This window comes from Zootoca vivipara, chromosome 11, assembly GCF_963506605.1.
Source record: "Zootoca vivipara chromosome 11, rZooViv1.1, whole genome shotgun sequence".
Lineage (NCBI taxonomy): Eukaryota > Metazoa > Chordata > Lepidosauria > Squamata > Lacertidae > Zootoca > Zootoca vivipara.
This window is the reverse complement of record NC_083286.1, coordinates 32,275,687-32,295,436: the sequence shown is the minus strand read 5'-3', so window position 1 is coordinate 32,295,436 and position 19,750 is coordinate 32,275,687. Positions and strand designations below refer to the sequence as shown.

General features: G+C 46.1%; 1 protein-coding gene across 4 annotated transcripts in view; it reads left to right on the top strand.

The window, feature by feature from the left end:
* VCAN (versican) overlaps positions 1-19,750 on the top strand; it is a 230,002-nt gene that overhangs the window by 77,790 nt on the left and 132,462 nt on the right. For 2 of the 4 annotated variants that reach the window (XM_035100044.2, XM_035100043.2), the window contains exon 1: positions 16,423-16,837. The exons of 1 other annotated variant lie outside the window; for it this stretch is intronic. The gene's annotated coding sequence lies outside the window, so the exon portion shown is untranslated. Of the gene's footprint in view, positions 1-16,422; positions 16,838-17,304; positions 18,071-19,750 lie in introns of those variants that run through there. One more of the 4 variants, XM_060280213.1, reaches the window with a different exon arrangement.

Genomic DNA, 19,750 nt, shown 5'->3' with positions numbered 1-19,750 from the left:
GTACCTTGTCAAAAAAGTTTTGGAAGTCCAGGTACGCAGTATCAACTGGATCACCTCTGTCTATAGAGTCTAATAGGTTCTTGAGACAGGACTTGCCCTTGCTGGTTCTGCTTCAGCAAGGCTTTTTCTTCTGTATGTATGCTTGGCTATTTTATCCTTAACAATACTTTTCATCAGTTTTTCTGGGACAGATATTAAGCCAAGTGTCCTGTAAGGTACAAGACCTCTAGAATTCATAGACACCTTGGCTTGAGAACTTCTCTCTCTAATCACACAAAGGTAAAGGCTAGTTGTGTTGACTCAATAGCATTCTGCATGCAGTTATTTTTTCTTCCAAGTTTCATGACTGTGTCAAATAAAGCTTGTCAGCTGATGAGTTTTATCTGATGATTAAATATGTCTTTTAACTGCGTCATTTAATAAATTTGTGTCAGCAGAATTTTGATAATTGTTTTTTGAAAATTGGGGAAAATGTGAGTTAATATACAGTTTGAGGGGGAAATGCTACCACTAATAGTTAGAAGGAAAGCTATATTTAGTGTTGCCCCTCTCTTTCCTATTAAGTAACACACTAGAACCAAAATATCATCTCAAAACTAGTGTGTAGCCGTAGCTCTGTCTCAGTGATTATAACTTAATATTTATAGAGGCACTTGTCAGGGCTATCCAATGCTGACACTATTATTCACAAAATCTTCGGCTCCTTCAGCTGAACATATGAGCAGATAATACTATCAGTAGAATACAGATGAAAACACAACCGATCAAAATAAAATTACACGCAGACTACATCGTGTTCCATGTGATTGTGGTGGCCTCTGGCTACAGGCAACAAAGTTTGTATTGATAAAATATTAAACCATCAATAAGAGAATTGAGATAACTAGTTGAAAGTAATATATAACTTTTCAGCAGTGTGCATGCTGGGCTAGGGTATTGCACATGAAATAAAAACAAATAAACCAATCTTTAAATTATTACAGCATTTATATCCCATTTTCAGGGCAGCTTACAACATTTAAGAATTTCATAAAGCAGCAATATAGAACATGAAGAAAGAGAAAAGGTTAGCACTACAAATTTTGCTTGCTGTTATGCAGGTCACACCCACACTATGTTATGCAGGTCACACCCACACTGCTACAATTCCCAGCAACCTTAACAAACTACTGTTTCCAGGATTATTTTAGGAAGCCATGTGCTTTAAATGTATGGCGCGAGGGCCTCAATAATCAGCACAAAATGTTGAGGGAGGGGCCCAATGACATCTGGGTGCAGTCACTGCAGGAGGTCGTGGTTGGTATACAGAGGATAAATGCATTAAAATCAACAGACTTAAATTATCTAAGTATGAATTGTAATGGATCTACGAATAGTGTGTCTAACAGTGGATATTGTCCATTAAGTTTTACTCAGAGGTGTTAATTTGTTATTAAGATGAACGTTTATCAATGGAAAATTGTATTAATAAATTGCATTGGATGAAAATAATAGTTAGTTGCTGCATAAACTAGTTCACATTTACATAGAATTCCCATTTTGAAAGAATGAGCCCCCGGGAACATACTATAAAACAGAATTAACATCGGGGATCGGGGGGGGGGGAAGCTGTCTTCCTCCCCCAAAAAACCTTTCTATTCATATCAGTTTGTACAGAACTCTGTAAAGTGATCTTTTGTGTTGACATGTTGCCAAACCTGGGTTCATAGGAGCCAGCTTCTAGGGGCCGAGGGGGCTTCAGCCCACCAATAAAATATTTGAGCCCTGCCCCAAAGTCAATGAGCATTGCTATTCAAATGGTGCACATGCACTGCGTCATGTGATCGATGGGGCAGGGCATACCTGCCCCCCCCAATATTTCATTCAAGTTGGCACCCCTGGCTGAGCTGTACTGTTGTATCCACTTATAAAAAAATGGATCTGCATGCTCTCTTGTTCTGAAGTCTGGAAGAAAATTTGTTCTAGAGGCCCTGGTTACCCAGTAGGTTCACCCAAGGCGGTAAGGTCAAGAGGGAAGAGCTAAACAATGAATGATCCAAGAAGTCCTCAATAGCAGAACCAAGCAGAAGATAACAAGTGGTATGTTACAACAGCTACAACAGCTGTGAAGGTGCATGAAGGCTGCAGCAGATGAGAATCTACCAGTCGTCGTGATACTCATGCCATCGGAGTAGAGCCATAAGGCAAAGACTGTTCGTTGGTCAGCGTGCACTGATTTCCACACATAAAACAAATTCACGCACAGGCGTCTTCCAAGAAGAAGACCAAAATTAAGGGCACCCCACTGATCGAGACCACATTATTTACGTTACAGGATTGCCTCAAAATCAAAGGTGTTCCACCTGCCTATGCAATTGGAAGCACAAAAGCTGTGTGACTAAGATGCAGAAGTGGAAAGCCAAGAATAAAACAGGCACATGAGAATCGTAACAAGGGAGGCATAAGCCTGTAAAAAAGGAGTCTGACCCTGGTCATATTCTGACATTTATACCTCTGTTGAGCTCCATTGTTAATGATATTTTGAATAGGCCTTTGGGACTAGCTATTAAGAGAACTGTAAAGATAATGAATATCTTTTCACGACGTCTCCCCCTCCCTCGTCCCCTATGACTGAGGTTAGAGATGTCTTTCGTATTACACAGGCAAAGGGGAGGGAGGCAGAGGGCAGGATAGGAATCGCCTTGTAAAAACAAGACCTTGAGGGTGGCAAGGCGAAACTATCCCCATTCATCCCCGTTCTCCCCCCCCCCCCAGCAGGGCCTGAAAGGGCTGCTGGGAAGGGGGAAAAAGAGCTGGACATTGTTGTATGGTGTGTGAAACGAGGGAGGAACAGAGCTGCAATTTCCCATCGTGAGAAGAGCAATTTCTTGGCAAATACTTTGCCCATATGTCATGGAAGTGTTTGATCTACAGTCAAGAAGGAAGGGGGAGTCGAAGGAGGGTGGCGGTGGGAGAGAGAGGCTTCATAAATGTGCACACAAAAACTATGTTGCAGAAAGGTTAAGGGGTTGGCTTAAGCCAACATATGCAAGGAAATTCAAAGTGAAGGCTGAGGGTTTCTCCTTTAATCGCTACATTGTGCTTAGGCGCAGCAGCTGATAGGGCCTCAGGAAAGGGTCCACAGAACAGGCCCTGTCTGGAAATGCTTGGGAGGAAAATAAAGCAAATAAGCACATATGAAGGGGGAGAGTGCTAACTTCTTGATTTCTAGGGCTTTCATTTTGTGGGCCTGACCAGCACTAAGAATCATTTTAAAGTTAAGTTAATGACCTTGTTATTAAACTTACCAGTTTAAAAATTGATGATATGTAAGTAGAGGCCAGTCTTATTGGTGACATTGTCAGGGTGCCTAATAAAAATGACCTAAGTCTTAGCATCTGCTGTACTAGTTACAGGTAGGTAGCCGTGTTGGTCTGCCGTAGTCAAAAACAAAAAAATTCCTTCCGACAGCACCTTAGAGACCAACTAAGTTTGTCATAGGTATGAGCTTTCGTGTGCATGCACACTTCTTCAGATACACTGAAACAGAAGTCACCAGACCCTTATATATAGTGAGAGGGTGGGGAGGGGTATTACTCAGAAGGGTGGTGGAAATGGGTGATTGGCTGATAGGGGCAAACTTAGTTGGGGCAAACTTAGTTGGTCTCTAGGGTGCTACTGGAAGGATTTTTATTTTATTTTGTTTCATCTGCTGTACGTTGGCTCTCAATTGTCAATAAATGGGTCTGTTGATTTCTGCCTTCTGTGGACATGCCAGCATGTTATAGGACAAATGGGTATTATCCTGAGAACCACATTTTATTATTTTCCTAGCAAGTGGAACGTTGCTTTGGTTGCCTAACTGCTTTGCTCTGAACTGAATAATTATTTAATTTGCATTTAAAAATTACTTCATGTCAAGACAAATGAAATTTTAAATAAAGATAGCATTCAATATGTATGTGTTTATTTGGAAGTAATGTATCTGTGGGATAAATGCACAGAACTTATCGCCATTTTTCAAAATACACATTTTGAATAACTGTTTTACATGAGTATCTGTAAAGTTGTAGGTAGGAGTGAGTTCAAGTGTGTCAGACTGTGGTTGCCTCTTTTCCAACCAATCTGGTACCCTGTGGATGTTGTTCGACCACTCCTTGATGCTGGCTGAGGCTGATACGAGTGGGAATCTAACAACATCTGGAGTAAACCACATAGGCTTCCCGAGGTCATAAATAAATAGTGAAGATTTCAAGTGCAAACCTCTTGCGCCGACTTGACTAGCAAGATTAATATAAATGGGGGTTGGGTTTTGTTTTTTGTTTTATCATCCATACAGGGCCAACATCATCTGATGTCAATGAAAGTGCCAGGTGGCGCTCACTGGGGAGATTATTCCACAGACAGGAGCCACAACTGAAAAGGTCCTTCCCTTTGTCAGCACCCTGAGCCTCCCTCAGAGGAAGATCTAAGCGTAGGAAGAGGTTCATATCAGGAGAGGCATTCCAGAATATATTGGGGTCCTGAGCTGCAAAAAAACCTTTACAGGTCAAAGCTCACAGACCCATTCTTTTTTGTTTGACCTAATAAGTAGATGGAGCTAGCTATCACCTGTCTGTGAGCTCCCCTACCCAGCTGCCCTCCTCCATACCATAACTGCAATGATGTCATGGCATGTTAGTAACCAACCTAATTGCAAAGATGAAAGAGCCATAACAAAAACAGACAGTGCAGCTGGTGTGAGGAAACGGAAAAGATAAGGTTTGTGTTGAGAGACAAGGAACTATCTGTTGCTGCTGGGGGAAAGGAACAAGGAGGTCAAGAGGCTGAGGAGGTTGTAGGTCAGGGAACTGAAGTGACAGGGATGCCAAGGGCATAATAGAAGGGATAGATTCAACATATTGATGTGAAAGAACCAACTAGATCAAGATCAAGGCTGCTATCATTAATCATTACTTTGCCTTTGGTTAATACACATAACATGAAACTTGGTTTCTATTTACACAGGGCATTTCCAGACAACCACTATTTTGGGGTGGGATTCAATGACATCATAGAAAACTTCAGGCTGATTTGGCGCTCTTATGAAACGAGCCCACTTCCCGAAAAGAATGGGCATTTTGCAATAAGAATAGTGATGTGAAAATGAAATGGAATGTGTGGGGCAACACTTGCTTGACACAACATCCTCTAATCTCCTTGCAAACAAATCAATATGAATGCTCATTGAACAGATTGTCTGGAAGCGACCAGGGTGAGGACTGTGCAGGCTCTTCACTGAATACCATGTTTTCCCCAAAATAAGACATTGTCTTATATTTATTTTTCCTCAAGAAGACACACTATGGCTTATTTTCAGGAGATGTTTTTTTAAAAAAATTACGCATCCAGCCTCGCCTCTTCCTTGGCGCCCTCCAGAACTGTGCCTATCACTATGTCTTTTTTGGGGGGTATGGCTTATATTGCGCAAATGCTTAGAAATCCTGCTACAGCTTATTTTATGGGTATGTCTTATTTTCGGGAAAACTGGGTACATTATTATTGTTATTATTATTATTATTATTTTATTTATTTATACCCCGCCCATCTGGCTGGGTTTCCCCAGCGACTCTGGGCGGCTTCCAACAGAAAAATAAAACACAGTAATCTATTCAACATTAAAAGCCTCCCTAAACAGGGCTGCCAACCTCCACAAAAACCTATGCGTGTCCATGTAGTAGAAGTGTACATGGGTAGGGAAAGGGGAAAGGGAAAGGGAAGCTTTGTGTGGTGCAGTGGTTAAGAGCGGTAGACTTGTAATCTGGGGAACCGGGTTCGCGTCTCTGCTCCTCCACATGCAGCTGCTGGGTGACCTTGGGCTAGTCCCACTTCTCTGGAGTCTCTCAGCCCCACTCACCTCACAGAGTGTTTGTTGTGGGGGAGGAACGGAAAAGGAGATTGTTAGCCGCTTTGAGACTCCTTCGGGTAGTGATAAAACGGGATATCAAATCCAAACTCTTCTTCTTCTTCTTTTTCTTTGTAGGATGGCATCTGCCTCGCATGCAGAAATTCTCAGGTTCAGTTCTTTGCATCCCCTGGTAGGGCTGTGGATATCCCGTCTGAAACCCTGGAGGCCCATATATTCCTGGGGGCTCTGTCATTTGTGCACTGGTTCTGTCACACATTGCTGGCCCACCCTCTGGCCATGTGAGCACCTGCATGTGTGAATACAGTAGTTATCAAGAGTTATGATATTGAAGTTCTCCTATCATCATCACCATCACCATCATTTCATTTGTATGCCGCCTTTCCATAATTGAAACTATGCTCAAGGCGGCTTACAACATGACAAGATTTACATAATTGCAAACATAACAGAAGTCATAAACAATAAATAAAACACATCAAAAAGTACACAATCTAATGGAAACAATTTCCACATAAACCATAAGATCTAAAACTAAAGATACAACAATAATAACAGCAACAGCTCTCTCAAACCCACCCACCCACCCACCCCCCATAAACAATACTCCAGCCCAAGAATCTGTTCAACAGCCTCAGCTTTTGTAGCTGGAGTCAGTCAGCACTCCACTCTCCCAAGCCAGATGGGAAAGGGCCAGTAAGGCAGGGTGCAGGTCTTCCAGAGCTCACAGCCAAGATGATCTCATTTTAAACAACACAGATAAAAGTTAAAAAACAATTTAAAAGAGGAGTCCTCAGTGCTAAGCAGCAGCCACAATCCTTGTGAAGCCTGTCAAGCCCCACCCCAAGCCAGGTGGAAAGAGGCAAAGGTGGGGCCCTTCAGGCCCTCAGCAGCCAGTCCTCCTACAGGTACAAGCAACTATATCCTCAGTACTGAGGCCAAATTAACACCATTCTCCTGGGTATCTGTATGGTTTCATTGCAATTTTAAAATGATAAAGAACTGCTATGACAATTAACATGTATAAAACATGCTTGATACAGACAACTACTTATTCGCTATATCACTCCCTCTTTTTATGTTCAAGCTGTGAGCACCATTGCTTATGTAGTCAAGATGGCAAAAACCACACACACACACACACACACACACAGGGTGTAGCAGCAGGCTTGGGTAAACCTCAAGCTTTTCAGAAGTCCCCCCCCCAAAAAAACCCCTCTTTAAAAATGATCAGGGAAAATTCTGGAGCAGCAGCTCTGGAGCCAATCAGATGCCCTCTGGAATTTGTTCTGGATCAGCGAATGCCCAGTTCACATAATTTAAAGAATTGATACGCTGAATCAAATCAGGGCCAACGCTCGCATGAAACTACTTCTGTTTTCTGGGGTAACTCTGCCACTCTGACCAAAACAGTTTCTCTCGTGTTGACTTTTATTCCAAGAAGAAGAAGAAGAAGAAGAAGAAGAAGAAGAAGAAGAAGAAGAAGAAGAAGAAGAAGAAGAAGAAGAAGAAGAAGAAGAAATTTCTTCACATGTAACCCTCTAGTGCAGTCTCCATGACTACTCTGACTGCATTTCCGATCTTGCTTCTTTCTATGTTATTGGCTGACTTGCAGGCTCGGGAACTTTTTTTAAAAAGGCACATAGGATGATAACAGCGGATATTGCCCCCCCCCGCCCCCCACACTCCCAAGATGTTACAGAAGACTCTGAAGCACCCCCTTCAGCTTGCATGGAGAGCCTGGCATGTTCAGAGCAATGCAAGTGCTCCTGTTCACAGGGGTGTCAACTTGAATGAAATATTGTGGGGGCCCATGTAAGCCCTGCTCCGCATAATCGATCACACACACCACTTGAATGGGAGTGCCCATCAACTTTGTGGGGGCCCAGCAGCCCCCTCAAATATTTTACTGTGGGGGCTGAAGCCCTCACGAACCCTTGGCGTTGGTTTCTAGGCCTGTTCCTATGCTGCTTCTAGCACGGCAGATGACCACTGAATTGTCCTTGTGCTGGCTTTGTGTCACTCCAGCCAGCTGCCTAGTCTTACTGTATGGTTGACCTGGTGTTATAGCTGAAGCAAGCGATATCACTGTGTCCTTATCCCTAGTTGCAGTGACTGCAGTCTTTGAGCACTTTTTGACTCCTCAGCAGAAACTTTTCCATTCTTTACAAGGAAGCCAGGGCGATTTGCAATGCCTTTCTGAAAGATCACAGGACTTTGTGAGAGCAGGAGTTCATTTGCACTCATGTGTATTAGTCAGGCCCGGTTTTTTTGGTGTGTGTGTGTGTGTGACAAATGAAGAAGCAGAAGCTCTTAATTAGTTTCAGATAGACAGACAGATAGATATGCCTTTTGTTGTATACCACAGTTTTGAACCAATTCCTTCTGAGTAAGGCATGTGAAGGCAGTAAATGTCCCTGAAAATAATTTAAAGGCACATGAGACCGCCATACTTCAGAAGCTGGCCATGCAAGCCTTCTGAGTGGGAAATTCACTGGGCAATACTCTTGAGTTCTTTGGATGAAAAGCAGAACACGGCAACCAAAAGCAATACAGTAAATCCTGCGGGATTTACTCCAAATATTGGAGGGTAGGGAGAACAGAGGACACCGCCCAAAGGAGTGAGTCTCACAGCAGTATTAAGAAACTAAATACCAGCTCAGTAAATAGTTTCAGACCCATACTTTTCTGGACTTCCCTTATTAGCTGCATAATGTACAGACCCCACCCTTAAATCTGCACACACAATGTTTTGCAGGAAAGAGTTAATGCAAGCTATTTCCTCCACAGTATTGATGCTTGCTTCCTAGCAATTCTTGTGTTGCAAAAATATAATAAGGGAAGCAAAACTTCTGATTCATCATACCACAGCTTCTGTGGCAACCGCAAGAGCTGGATGAATGAAATTGTCTTGAGTTTTTCTTTTTTTTTTTAAATTTTTTTTCATCTGAAGAGACAACTGGGAAATACAGGATACCTGTTTAAAAACACAGTGGCTGTGACCTTATTGTGTGGCTGCTGAGTGTTTTCTATGGCTACATAGCCACGACAACTTAGAGCAGCTTCTGAGCCGAAGGTGTAGGAAGGGCCAATGTGTTATGGGCTTCACTGATGGTTAGAGGCAGGGCTTTTTTTTCAGCGGAAACTCAGTTCTGGCACCTCTATGGTGAGCGCCATTGCCATTCTACGAGAACGAGCGAGGCGTTCGTTGTGAGCTCCGGCACCTCTTTTTTTCTAGAAAAACAACACTGTTTAGAGGTACACAACACATTGTTCCTGTGATTACAGCGTGCTTCAGATTGTCTTACCTAAATGCATGTTACTCTCTGGAGAAATAGTTTGGAAGCCACCAAAATTAGGCAAGTGTGCATTCAATAATGTCACATTTACCTCAAATGTTTGGATTTTCAAGGGTTTGTTTCTGCCTAGAAGGGGAATGTGTCTTTAAATTGACTTGTGTGGTGGCAGCTTGGATCCTGGTTGGCCTACTCTTGTTCACAAATATTAAATGTTACCTCAGAGCACTTCTTAAAGTGGTGTGCGCGGATCACCCAGAGCTGTCTCTCAGATTGTGACTGTTGTATATGTAATGTGATTGTAGGCCTGAGACAGCTGTGTATTCTGTACCATTTGCCACACAATGCTGTAGTGGTCAGTGGCACAGGGCAGAGTGGCACGTTGTTGCCGATCTTGCCCCTCCTCTTACCACCAGCAACCTCCATGCTGGGAAGCCAGGTGACCAACTCCACCTCACTCCAACCTACGATTGCTGCCTTCTGTATCACATTACACCCACTTTTCAAAGGTAGGCTTGCTTAGAGTTTATTGAACTTTCAAGGCACATTCCATCTCTGTGGTTCAGTGCTATATTTTAATTTTGCAATAGTTGTAAGGTGCAGATGTTTTCCAGAACATTCATGGAATATTAGGATTAAGAGGGTTAGTATACACCCCTTAATCGCATATGCTCTTTGAACTTTTGTAGTATATGCTATTGAACAAAAACAATTGGGTAGTTTGGTGCTGTCTTCAGGTATGTGGGGGAGGGGACCTTGAGCAAGTTGCTTTCAATGGACCCCCATTCCTAAGTGGTGCCACCACTGCTGCCCAATTCCTTCCCTTTTTGGGGGGGACCCAATCCATTATTTGGGAAAGATCAAGGCAAGTGGAAGATGTGGCTTCATCCCTTGCTCTTGTCAATGCTCACTTCCTTCAAGAGTGACGGATGGAGAGGCAATGACATCCAGGTACGTATCTTAGTAGCTGATTCCTTGCAGAGCACTGGCAAATGCCCATTCCTGATACCAGAATGGTAAGGTACCTCTGGTTACAGACGCTTCAGGTTACAGACTCCGCTAACCCAGAAATAGTACCTTGAGTTAAGAAGTTTGCTTCAGGATGAGAACAGAAATTGCGCGGCACGGTGGCAGCGGGAGGCCCCATTAGCTAAAGTGGTACCTCAAGTTAAGAACAGTTTCAGGTTAAGAACGGGCCTCCAGAACAAATTAAGTTCTTAACCCGAGGTACCACTGTATTCCAAATCCCCTAGAAGTCAACTTAAAGTGTGCGGCAAAAAACAACAACACAGTAGTAGTGGCAATAATGTAATACTGTAGCATCTGTAACCATTGCAGATGCCAACTCTTTCCACATATCTAACTGTGCAGACACTCTTGTTTTCTCTGCATCCAATGCACTCCCACGGCTGCTTTAGGAAGTAATATGCACAAGACATTAGCCACAGCCCATTTGCAATTTAATGCATTTCTCCCCAAGACCAGCTTCAATCTAAATTGAGAAAAAGAATGATCTAGCTGTGTTTTAAGTCATCGTTGTGTATATTCTGACAACACTATTACAGAACCTAATAATGTCATTCACAGTATCACATGCTTCTTCTCCTACTCTTCTTCTATATGCCAGTTTGTGTGTGGGGTCCCTGTAACCCAGGCCTAGAAATAAATTCAGACATGACTCAGATTTTTTGTTTGGTTTTTGGCAGAATTTAGGCCTTTATTGATTACAAATCAAGTGAGTGGTTGCATAGGTTCTGGTTCCAAAGCTACCTGGGTAGTGCTGACTCAGGGTGCACCTTGAGTCAGCAGCCAGGTTCATGCCTGGGACGGGGTACCTGATGACTGCCAGGTCCTGATTCCCCCATGTGTGCCCAGAACTATGGCGAGGGCACACCCCACTTGGGGAAATACCAACCAGTAGTCCAATGGATTCCTTTAGGAGGAATACTCGGGGATAGGGTGGTAAGGGCTCATTCCTGCCCTATCAGCATGAACCAGAGCCTATCCGCCAACCTTACAAGTTGTGACGAATTGCTACGCGGCAGGCAAAACCCAAGTGGCAACAGCCAATAAGCCAAGTGGGGAAAATTCCTGCCATGCCCCTGTCCCATAGCAAGGTCAAGCGCAAGCCCTAAAAATAGGGAGTGGTGGGCGGGTGTTCCGATGCACGAAGCTGGAGAAGGAGACTCCCTACGGCTTTGACAGGGGTTATATAGGTGGTCCATCTGCCTCCTTTGACTGACATGCCCTTAGTCCAATTGCACCCCGCAGATGGACCACCAATAGGGTGTTGTGGCTGCTCCAATTGTCCCCGCCCCAACAACTAGTCCTGGTTGTTGGGCCCACTGCAACGCATGCCCTCTCTTGCAGGGAAGACCCAATATCTCCTAGGAATGTTCTTTTCTGCATTCTACATAGGACAAACGCCATGCAAAAGACACTGTGCAAAAGGATAAATGGACACAAATCTGACATCAGGAATGGTAGTATTCAAAAGCTGGGTTGGGGGGCATTTCTGCTTTCCAGGACACTCTGTAAATAACCTTGAAGAACAAAGAATCTAACCAAAACAAAGGCATTTTAGCACATTATATGTGTTAATTGGCTTACCAGGATATCTTTGCCATCAAAAGCTGTTTTATGAATTACCATTGTTAAGTATGTAACTATCACTGCACTTTTCTGCATGTCATTTCCCTCTGACCTGACTTTTTACGATCCCCCAACTGTGGTATATATAATTCAGGCATGTCCAACAGGTAGATCGCAATCTGCTGGTAGATCACAGGGTGTTGCTGGTAGATCTCTGGCCCCTCAGCAATCCCCCCCCTCAAAAAAGCTCAACAACTTTGGTCCATCCAGTGACAATGGGTAGACCACTGCCAGTTTTTTATACTGTGAGTAGATCACAGTCTATTGGGAGTTGCACGTCACTGGTATAGATATATTTATGACTCAGGATAACACTTTGTGCATCTGATAAAGTAGACTGTACTCCATTACAGCTTTTTCCATCATAAATCGGTTAGTCTCTAAGGTGCCACAAGGCCCCAACTTTCTTGGTTCTGATGTGAAAGGCTTAACACGGCTGCTCCTCTGGAAATCATAAAGTGTAAAAATGGTCTTATCGTGAAGTACAGGAATTAAGCAGAAAAAGGGATCAGGAGTACATTTAACGGCAAGCAGAAAATCTAGCAGCAGCGATAGAAAACAATATCGGTCTTAACTCTCTCTTTTTAGAATAATTAAGTGCAGGCCTACACATGGAAGCACTAACCAATCCTTTACTATGTGGCCTCAAGTGGGAATCCCTATAACAGAGCCAGACAGTCATTCTAGGGCCAGTTCTTACGTATCCAATGCTCCCCCATAGCTGCTTCCCACTCCACCCTGGTCCTATTAAAAGAGAGATTATGTGGGAGGGGATAATGACATGGTGACTTGCTACAGCAGTCTCGCCCCACCCCCTGGAAGGGGCCATATTGACATGGGATAGAACCACTTTGTCAGCTCCTCCCACATGACTTCGCGGTTCTAATTTTACTGGGATGACATAGGTAGCAACTGCAGGGAAGTAACAACCATGCTACTCCCCCAAGGTAAAAGCCCAGACCTTAAGGCACATCCAAGAAACCTGAAAGTGCAGAATTAAATGATGTAAAACAGAAGTCTTTGACCTTTGCTGTAAACAACGTTCCCCAGGCCAAGAAATAAAAAGTGTGAGCCTCTCCAAGTGCAATTAAGGGGAAACAAACAATCCAACCACAAGGCCAAATGAATCAGCGGGGCAAGGTGGGGGGGGGAAGCATGAAAGGGGGTGGCACAGGCACACTGGGGAAAGGAGCACCCACTGCCACCTTCAACAGAAGGCACCAGCTCTGTAGGGAAGCTGACCACATCACACTGTTAAAGCCCCCCCCCCCAGTGTTAAGGGCTGGAGATTGCTAAACCTCAGAGGGAAACACCCCTGGCTAGAAAAGCTGTTAATGTTGGACTGTCCACAGTTCTGGCAGAGAAAGGGATGAAGTTAACAATTACAAATGTATTTTTCTTTAAAACTCCCTTCAAGCGAGAAAGGGTTTAGGATGTTACTCTTTTACTGGCATGAGAAGATTATAAAGGAGGCTTGGGAGATGGTTTTTCATTGGCCAGTTGCTTGTTTTTAAGGATGATAAATTTGTGTCCTGCAGAAAAGGACATCTCTTGCCTATCCTTATTTATTGTGTGTAAGTAGAAGCATTTTCATAATGCTAAGAGATTCCCACATTACAATACAGTCATACCTACCTTGGGTTGAGTACGCTGTGGGTTGTGTACTTTCAGGATGTGTACTCCGTGGACCCGGAAGTGTTAACTTCTGGGTTCCACTGTGTGCGCATGCATTCTGCGCGCTTTGCGAGTGCACAGAAACGCTCTATCGGCACTTTGTGCATGCGCTAAAGCGCCACTCGGGTGAAGTACTTTTCAGGGTGCGAACAGCACCCCAGAACGGATTGGGTACTTAACCCGAGGTACCGCTGTAATACAGTACACTTAACTCTTTTAAGTGTATTATTTCTACTTATTACTGCTATTACTATTGCTATTCACACATTTATCTTCTCCCAGTAAAGTTGTACCTGTACCTGTGGAGGCCTTGGTTCACACATGCCATGGTTCTTTGTCTGAATGTATCCCCCTGGAACAGTTGAGGTGCATTGTGTATTGTATTGGGTGAACCAGTTTTCAGTCTTGTTCCACAAATATTTCTAGGAAGCAAATGGATCAGCTCCCCTTCTGGTGAATGTGTGGATGTTTGGTGGAAACAAGCATACAGTATTAATTCAGGGTGGGGAACCTCCAGATGCTTTTGGACTCCAGGTCTTCTCAGCTCCACCCATCATGGCCAATGATGAGGCAAGATGCCTTTTTTAGTTCAAAAAGATCTGGAGGGGCACAGGTTTCCCACTCCTGGAAATCTTGAGATGGGGTTGGAAAGGGGCAGTCTTGTTCCCTCTCCACATGTACAATGTATAATAATTGAACAGACCTTAGTTTTGTGTGTGTGTGTGACCAGTCCAAGCTAAAGCATGGTTCAGCTATGGAATCCCCTAAACCAGCCTTTGCAAAATTATGCCCTCTATAGTAGTTTCAGACTACAACTCCCAGACTACAACCCCTTTACACTTCATGTACTCTTTGCTAGGAAAGCTAGTGTCAGTATAACACACATGCCTGCCACCACGATGATGGCTTTTAGAGAGGGCTGCCATATATCCAGATTTTCCCAGACATTGCCGGGATTTCAAAGGCGGAAGTGACATCTGGGATAAGGTTACCAGATTTTTTTCAAGGAATCCGGGACACTTTTTTCTTTTTTCTTTTTGGAAAAGAGGACAAAAAAGTTATTTAAAAAAAGAAGTTATCTCTTCTGTGGTCTCCTCTGCCACATGGCCTTCCTCTGGGCCCCGGCCTGCTCTCTTGGAGCACTAGCCACTGTGGAGAAGGCTTGGGTCGGACCTGGACTCGGCCACATGTCCTTGCCCTCCCAGTGCTCTCCTACCTCTCCTCTGCGGCGGCGGCAGAGTGGCAAGGTTGGGGCTCCCCTAGTTTTTCTCCTTCCTCTTTCTCTCTCTCTTCCTTCTCCTCTCTCCTTCTCCCTGCATCAGCCCCAGGGTTTTGTGGCCCCAGAGCGCTGCTGGGCAGTCGGCCAGGTGGCCGGGCGCTCTCGCTCCTGGCTTGATTTGGGTCATGGGTGGGTTAGTGGTTTCCCCCAGTTGACACGCTAGGCGTCCCCGGTTCCCCCTCGACAGTGGCGGCAGCGGGGGCAGTTGCAGCATCCCGGAGCCAGCCTGGTAGTGCAGTTGACTCTGGCTGGCTTCAGGAGCTGCTCACTGCTGTGGGGCCCACCATTTTGCCTCGTCGGAAGTCCCCATATGATATGTCTTGTGTCGTTGAACCCATCACACAACATTCATTCCCCACTACCGGTAATAAATCTACAACACTTAAAATATAAATCCGGGGACATTCCGGGGATGGATTTTGTCCGGGGACAGATTTGTAAATCCAGGAACTCTCCCCGGGAAACAGGGACATCTGGTAACTATAATCTGGGGGGAATTTCTGGAAGGTGGTGGTTTGTCCTAGATCTCCAGCTAGTAAGCTGAAAAATCATGCTTATTTGGCATTGAAAGCTCAACAACTTTCAGGTTTTCCTTTAAAAAAAAACCAAAACAACTTTTGGGGTGTCCTGGTTTTTACAGGTATTTTTGAAATATGGCAACCCTACTTTTAGAACAAAGCCTGGGAAACCTCAGTTTAAAGCTCTTCCAGTCCAAACTCAGAGTGACCGGAGGCAAGTTACTGTCTTTATGAGATGGGGAGATTGCATTGAGTCGCATCACAGATGCTTGAGGATTGTAAAGTGCTGTGGATATGTTTGTGATATGTCTGAAGAATGCACTTTGTCCTTATCACAGGCTTTCCTTCAGCTTGCAGATACATTTGGCAACCCAGGAAACAGCTGTTTAATTAGAATTCCTAGAAAGGATAATGTCCCCTTTCTGGAGAGCTTCTGCCAGTCAGTGCGGACCATACTGAGCTGGATGGACTACCAGGACAGTGGTTGGTTGGGAGTCAAAATTTAACAGGGGCAATGGTTTTTCAAGAAGAGCACCCCTATACACTTTGTAACCCATCCTCCCATGGGAGGGGTTCACACAACACCCCCAAATCCCACACCCCACCACAGGGGGCGTTTCACTGGTTAGAGAGCCAGTGCGGTGCAGTAGTTAGGGGGTTGGACTAGGGCCTGGGACAGACCAGGGTTCAAATCCCCTCTTGGCCATGAGGCTCAGGGGATGACCCTGGGCCTGCCCCAGGACTGTTGTGGGGTTTCATTGAGGCAGAGAACCATGTACACTCCCTTGAGGCTTGAGCTCCTTGGAGAAAAGATGAGCTATAAGTGCAATAAAATAAAAATTAGTTTATCAGAAAGCTCTATGGGACATATTAGAGGGGGGATGGGTCTCCATCCTTGTCCCACTGAAACCAGTTGCTCTCCCAGGTCCCCTGCTCCAGCTGCCCGGCCGCCTCTCCAGCATCCCCGGCGAGGGGCTGAAGGAGGCCGCGCTCTGCCGAGCCTCTTGGGACGTGGTGAGTCCGGCAGGAGGCTGTGGGAGGGGGCAGAGGCGAGGCGGGCGCAGGGAAGCCGCCGCCGCCGCCGCCGCCGCTCTGCTCCTCCTGCCCCCCTTTGGCTCGGGGCTCGCCTGCCTTGGCGAACCTCGCCTTGCGCTGGAGGGAAGAGCCCTCCTCTCGGAGAGGCAGGGCAGGGCCCCTCCTCTGGAGCGCTGACGGTACCATGATATAATAATGATGGGTGGCGGAGCCCGCATTTGAACTTGCAGGCAAAGCGGGCTGGGTGCTTCTGGGTGCCTGCAGCTCCCCAAGCCGGACTTCCACAGCCGGGGATCAGGTGTTCACCACCGGGGGGGTCACGAGGAGAAAAAACTCCCGAGCCTGGACCAGCGACTAAGAAGCCCGGGGCTTGCATGAGGGCACTTCTGGATTAACAAGCACGCTGTGATTTTTATTTTTATTTTTTGGTGCTCCTTTCCCATCGTTCTTTTTTCTTCTTGATTTTTCCCCCAGTCTCTGCAATAAACTGCTTTAAGAGGTAACTATACCCTCCCCTCTAATTTTCTGCATTTGTCGGGTCGGGTGGGGAAGGTTCCCACCATCTAGGATTCCGCTGCTGTGGCTACTCCAGTTTACCTGTGAAACAAAGAGTTTGGGGAAAGAGAAAATGGGGCGAGGCGGGAGGAGTGGATTGTTACTTAAAGAAAAAGAAAATCTACGGATCTGGGGTGCAAAGCAAAAGGGTTCTTTTTTGGTGGGAACCACAAGTTCTGGGGAGGGGGGGGTGGGAAAGAGAGAGAGAACAAAGAAAAGTGAAAAGAATGGAGGAAGTGTGTGTGGCCGGAGTAATTGAATGGCAGGCAAGGTAGAGTTGGGAGTTTGGCGGCTCTCAAACGGTTAATGGCAGGGGGAGAGAGAGAGAAAGAGAGAGAGGGGGGGAAGTCTTTGTAGGGGCTTGAATGCACAAAGCGGCGCTGGAGGAAGGAGGTGGTAAAAAGCCGGGTGGGTTTCATTCTTATTACGATGATTATTGCACTGATCAAGTCGACTGAATGGGCTTGAACAGCCCGCGAGGATGAGAGACCGTTTCCCAGCCACTCTGAGGTGGCTTGAGGGATGCCTGGGAAGCAGCCTTCCTCCTCCTCCTCCTCCTCCTCCTCAGGTTGGGGTGGGGGTCTCGGGAGATCTCCCGGGAAAAGGGGACGACAGAGAACAGAAACCCTCCAGCCCTACTGGTAGGCGACCAGGAGGAGGAAAGACCTCGGGGGTCTCCCCCTCGTCCCCTCCCCTTGGCACCCCGAGCCGGCTTCAACTGGTCTTAGGGAACATTTCCACGTTTCTTTCCCACCGTCCGTCTCCTGCTCACCCACCGACCCCTTTTTGTGTTTTAAAGTGTTCGGGGAGACAAATGGGGACGTTGAATTGGCGGGGGAAGCCCCTCTGGTGAAGCAGGAAAGCGTTGGGGAAGTGAGCGGAATTCCCTTTGCATCGGCATTTGGTTCAGAAAGAAACGTGAATGCTCAAGGAAGGCTTCGGCGAGGCATCTGTCTGTCTGTCTGCCTCTAATCAGTTTCCTACCCAGATTTCCGAAAGGAGTTGCTGGAAAGGAGTTCAAGAGGCTAGAACGCTTTGAGGAAGTGGGAGGGAGGGGGAGATTAAGGCGGGGGAGCCAACCCCCAAAACTTTAATCTTGACCCACTGCTCCAGATTGCAAAACGCATCATCCCGAGGGGGAGGCAACTCCATCCAGAACTGAGTTAAGACTTGGCAGGTCAGAAAGAGCGAATGTGCAACATGGAAAAAACTGAGGGTGGGTGTGGTGGTGGTGCCGGGGGGGGCGGGGAGGGGATGGAAAGAGTAAGAGTTTTGTTTTCGTGCACTGAAACGTTGTGTCGGAGGATGGAGCGTTGTTTTGTCTGCTTCGGGCCGGTTGCTTATGTTTCAGGCGTGCTGGAGGAGGAGGCGGCGGGCGGGGTGGAGAGAAACCTTTCCCCGCCCGGGTTTGCTTTTGGTGACCGTGTGCGCCTGTGTCTCTGTGCAAGAAGGGAGTTTGCGTCCGGGGGAGAAGCTCATCCGAGGTTTCTTCTGTGCAAAAGGAGCGATGTGCAACTTCCCAAGGCACCGCCAGCCCCTCTGGCGGGCTCCAAAATGTCACTGGGGCTGGGGCGGCGGCGGGTCAGGTTTTCTCGACTGCAGGAAAAGTCTATGTCATCACCATCCGTTCGGCAAGAAACTGCTTCTTTCCCCCAGCCCAGCTGCTTTCTTTTAGACAGACTCCCCACCCCTCCCAGTCCGGGTGGGGGGGGGAAGAGATTTTTTTGGCAGATTTTTTTAAAAGTTGGCTGTAGGGGGGGGGGGGGAGAAAGCCCATCCAAATACGCCCCCGCGCATCCTCCTCCTTCCAGGGTCCGGGACGCAAACTCTTCTTCTTCCCCATTTTACAGGAAATCCTGCTTGAGCAAATGAATGGGCCGCTTTGCAAAGAGGGCTCCGCCGCTTGCAGCTTCCTGGTCCAGTCCCTTTCGGGTTCCGATGGACCACGCTTTAAAAAGCCCAAGACGTAGAAAGGGCAGGTAGAAAGGGCAGGTTTGAAAGCGCGGAGCGCTCTCCTCATCCACCCCGAAGTCGGAAATCTAGGAATCGGACGCTTTTTTGATAGGCCCTCGGCTCCCCCTGCTGGGGAAACTGCGAAGAAAGGCTGGAGGCGGGGAAGGGAAAGTTCATTCACACAAGCTGGATGTATTCTTGGGCAAGCTTCTTCTCTCACTAGGGAGAACACGATACTTGCACGCATTGCGCTACCTTGGGGATTCTTAATGCCATAACATAAGAGATCACCAATAATGCCAGCTAGCCGTCTTACCGATCATTTAGCAAGTTTTTTTACAGTTCCTTTCCGTGCGCAACTTTTCTTGAACTTGGAACGGAATGTTATTAGGCCTACCGTAGGGAATAAACGTTCCGTACGTACCACAAACGTTGTGGGGAATAAATTTTGCTATCGTAACGAAAAGATAACTTACCAATTCATTCAAGCTCCGTTTGAGCCGGCTTAATTTGAGCCAGGGATCTCAGATTTTATTTATTTATTTAATGCCGCAGCGAAAGTCTGCGAGCACGTGAGGCGTGGACTCCGGACTAGTTTGATGACTGCATCAAGCGATGCCTTTGCATGTGTGAATGAATGAGCCTTTGCAGATCCGGGCACGTTATAGCATTTTGAAGATGACTCTTATTTTCAGCGGAGCCAGAGTTCACACATTGGATTTTTTTTTAAAAAAAACCACATGCCACATGCACGTGGGAACTGACTCTTGAGCATAGTCAGGGGGGGTGTGTGTGGAGGGGGTGCTGTGGGGTGAGGGGCGTTCTTTCCTGCTGCACACATCTGGAAGTAGGGATCGGGCTTTCAAGGAGGCAAGTCTTTCCGGGAGACTTTATTTACTTTTTC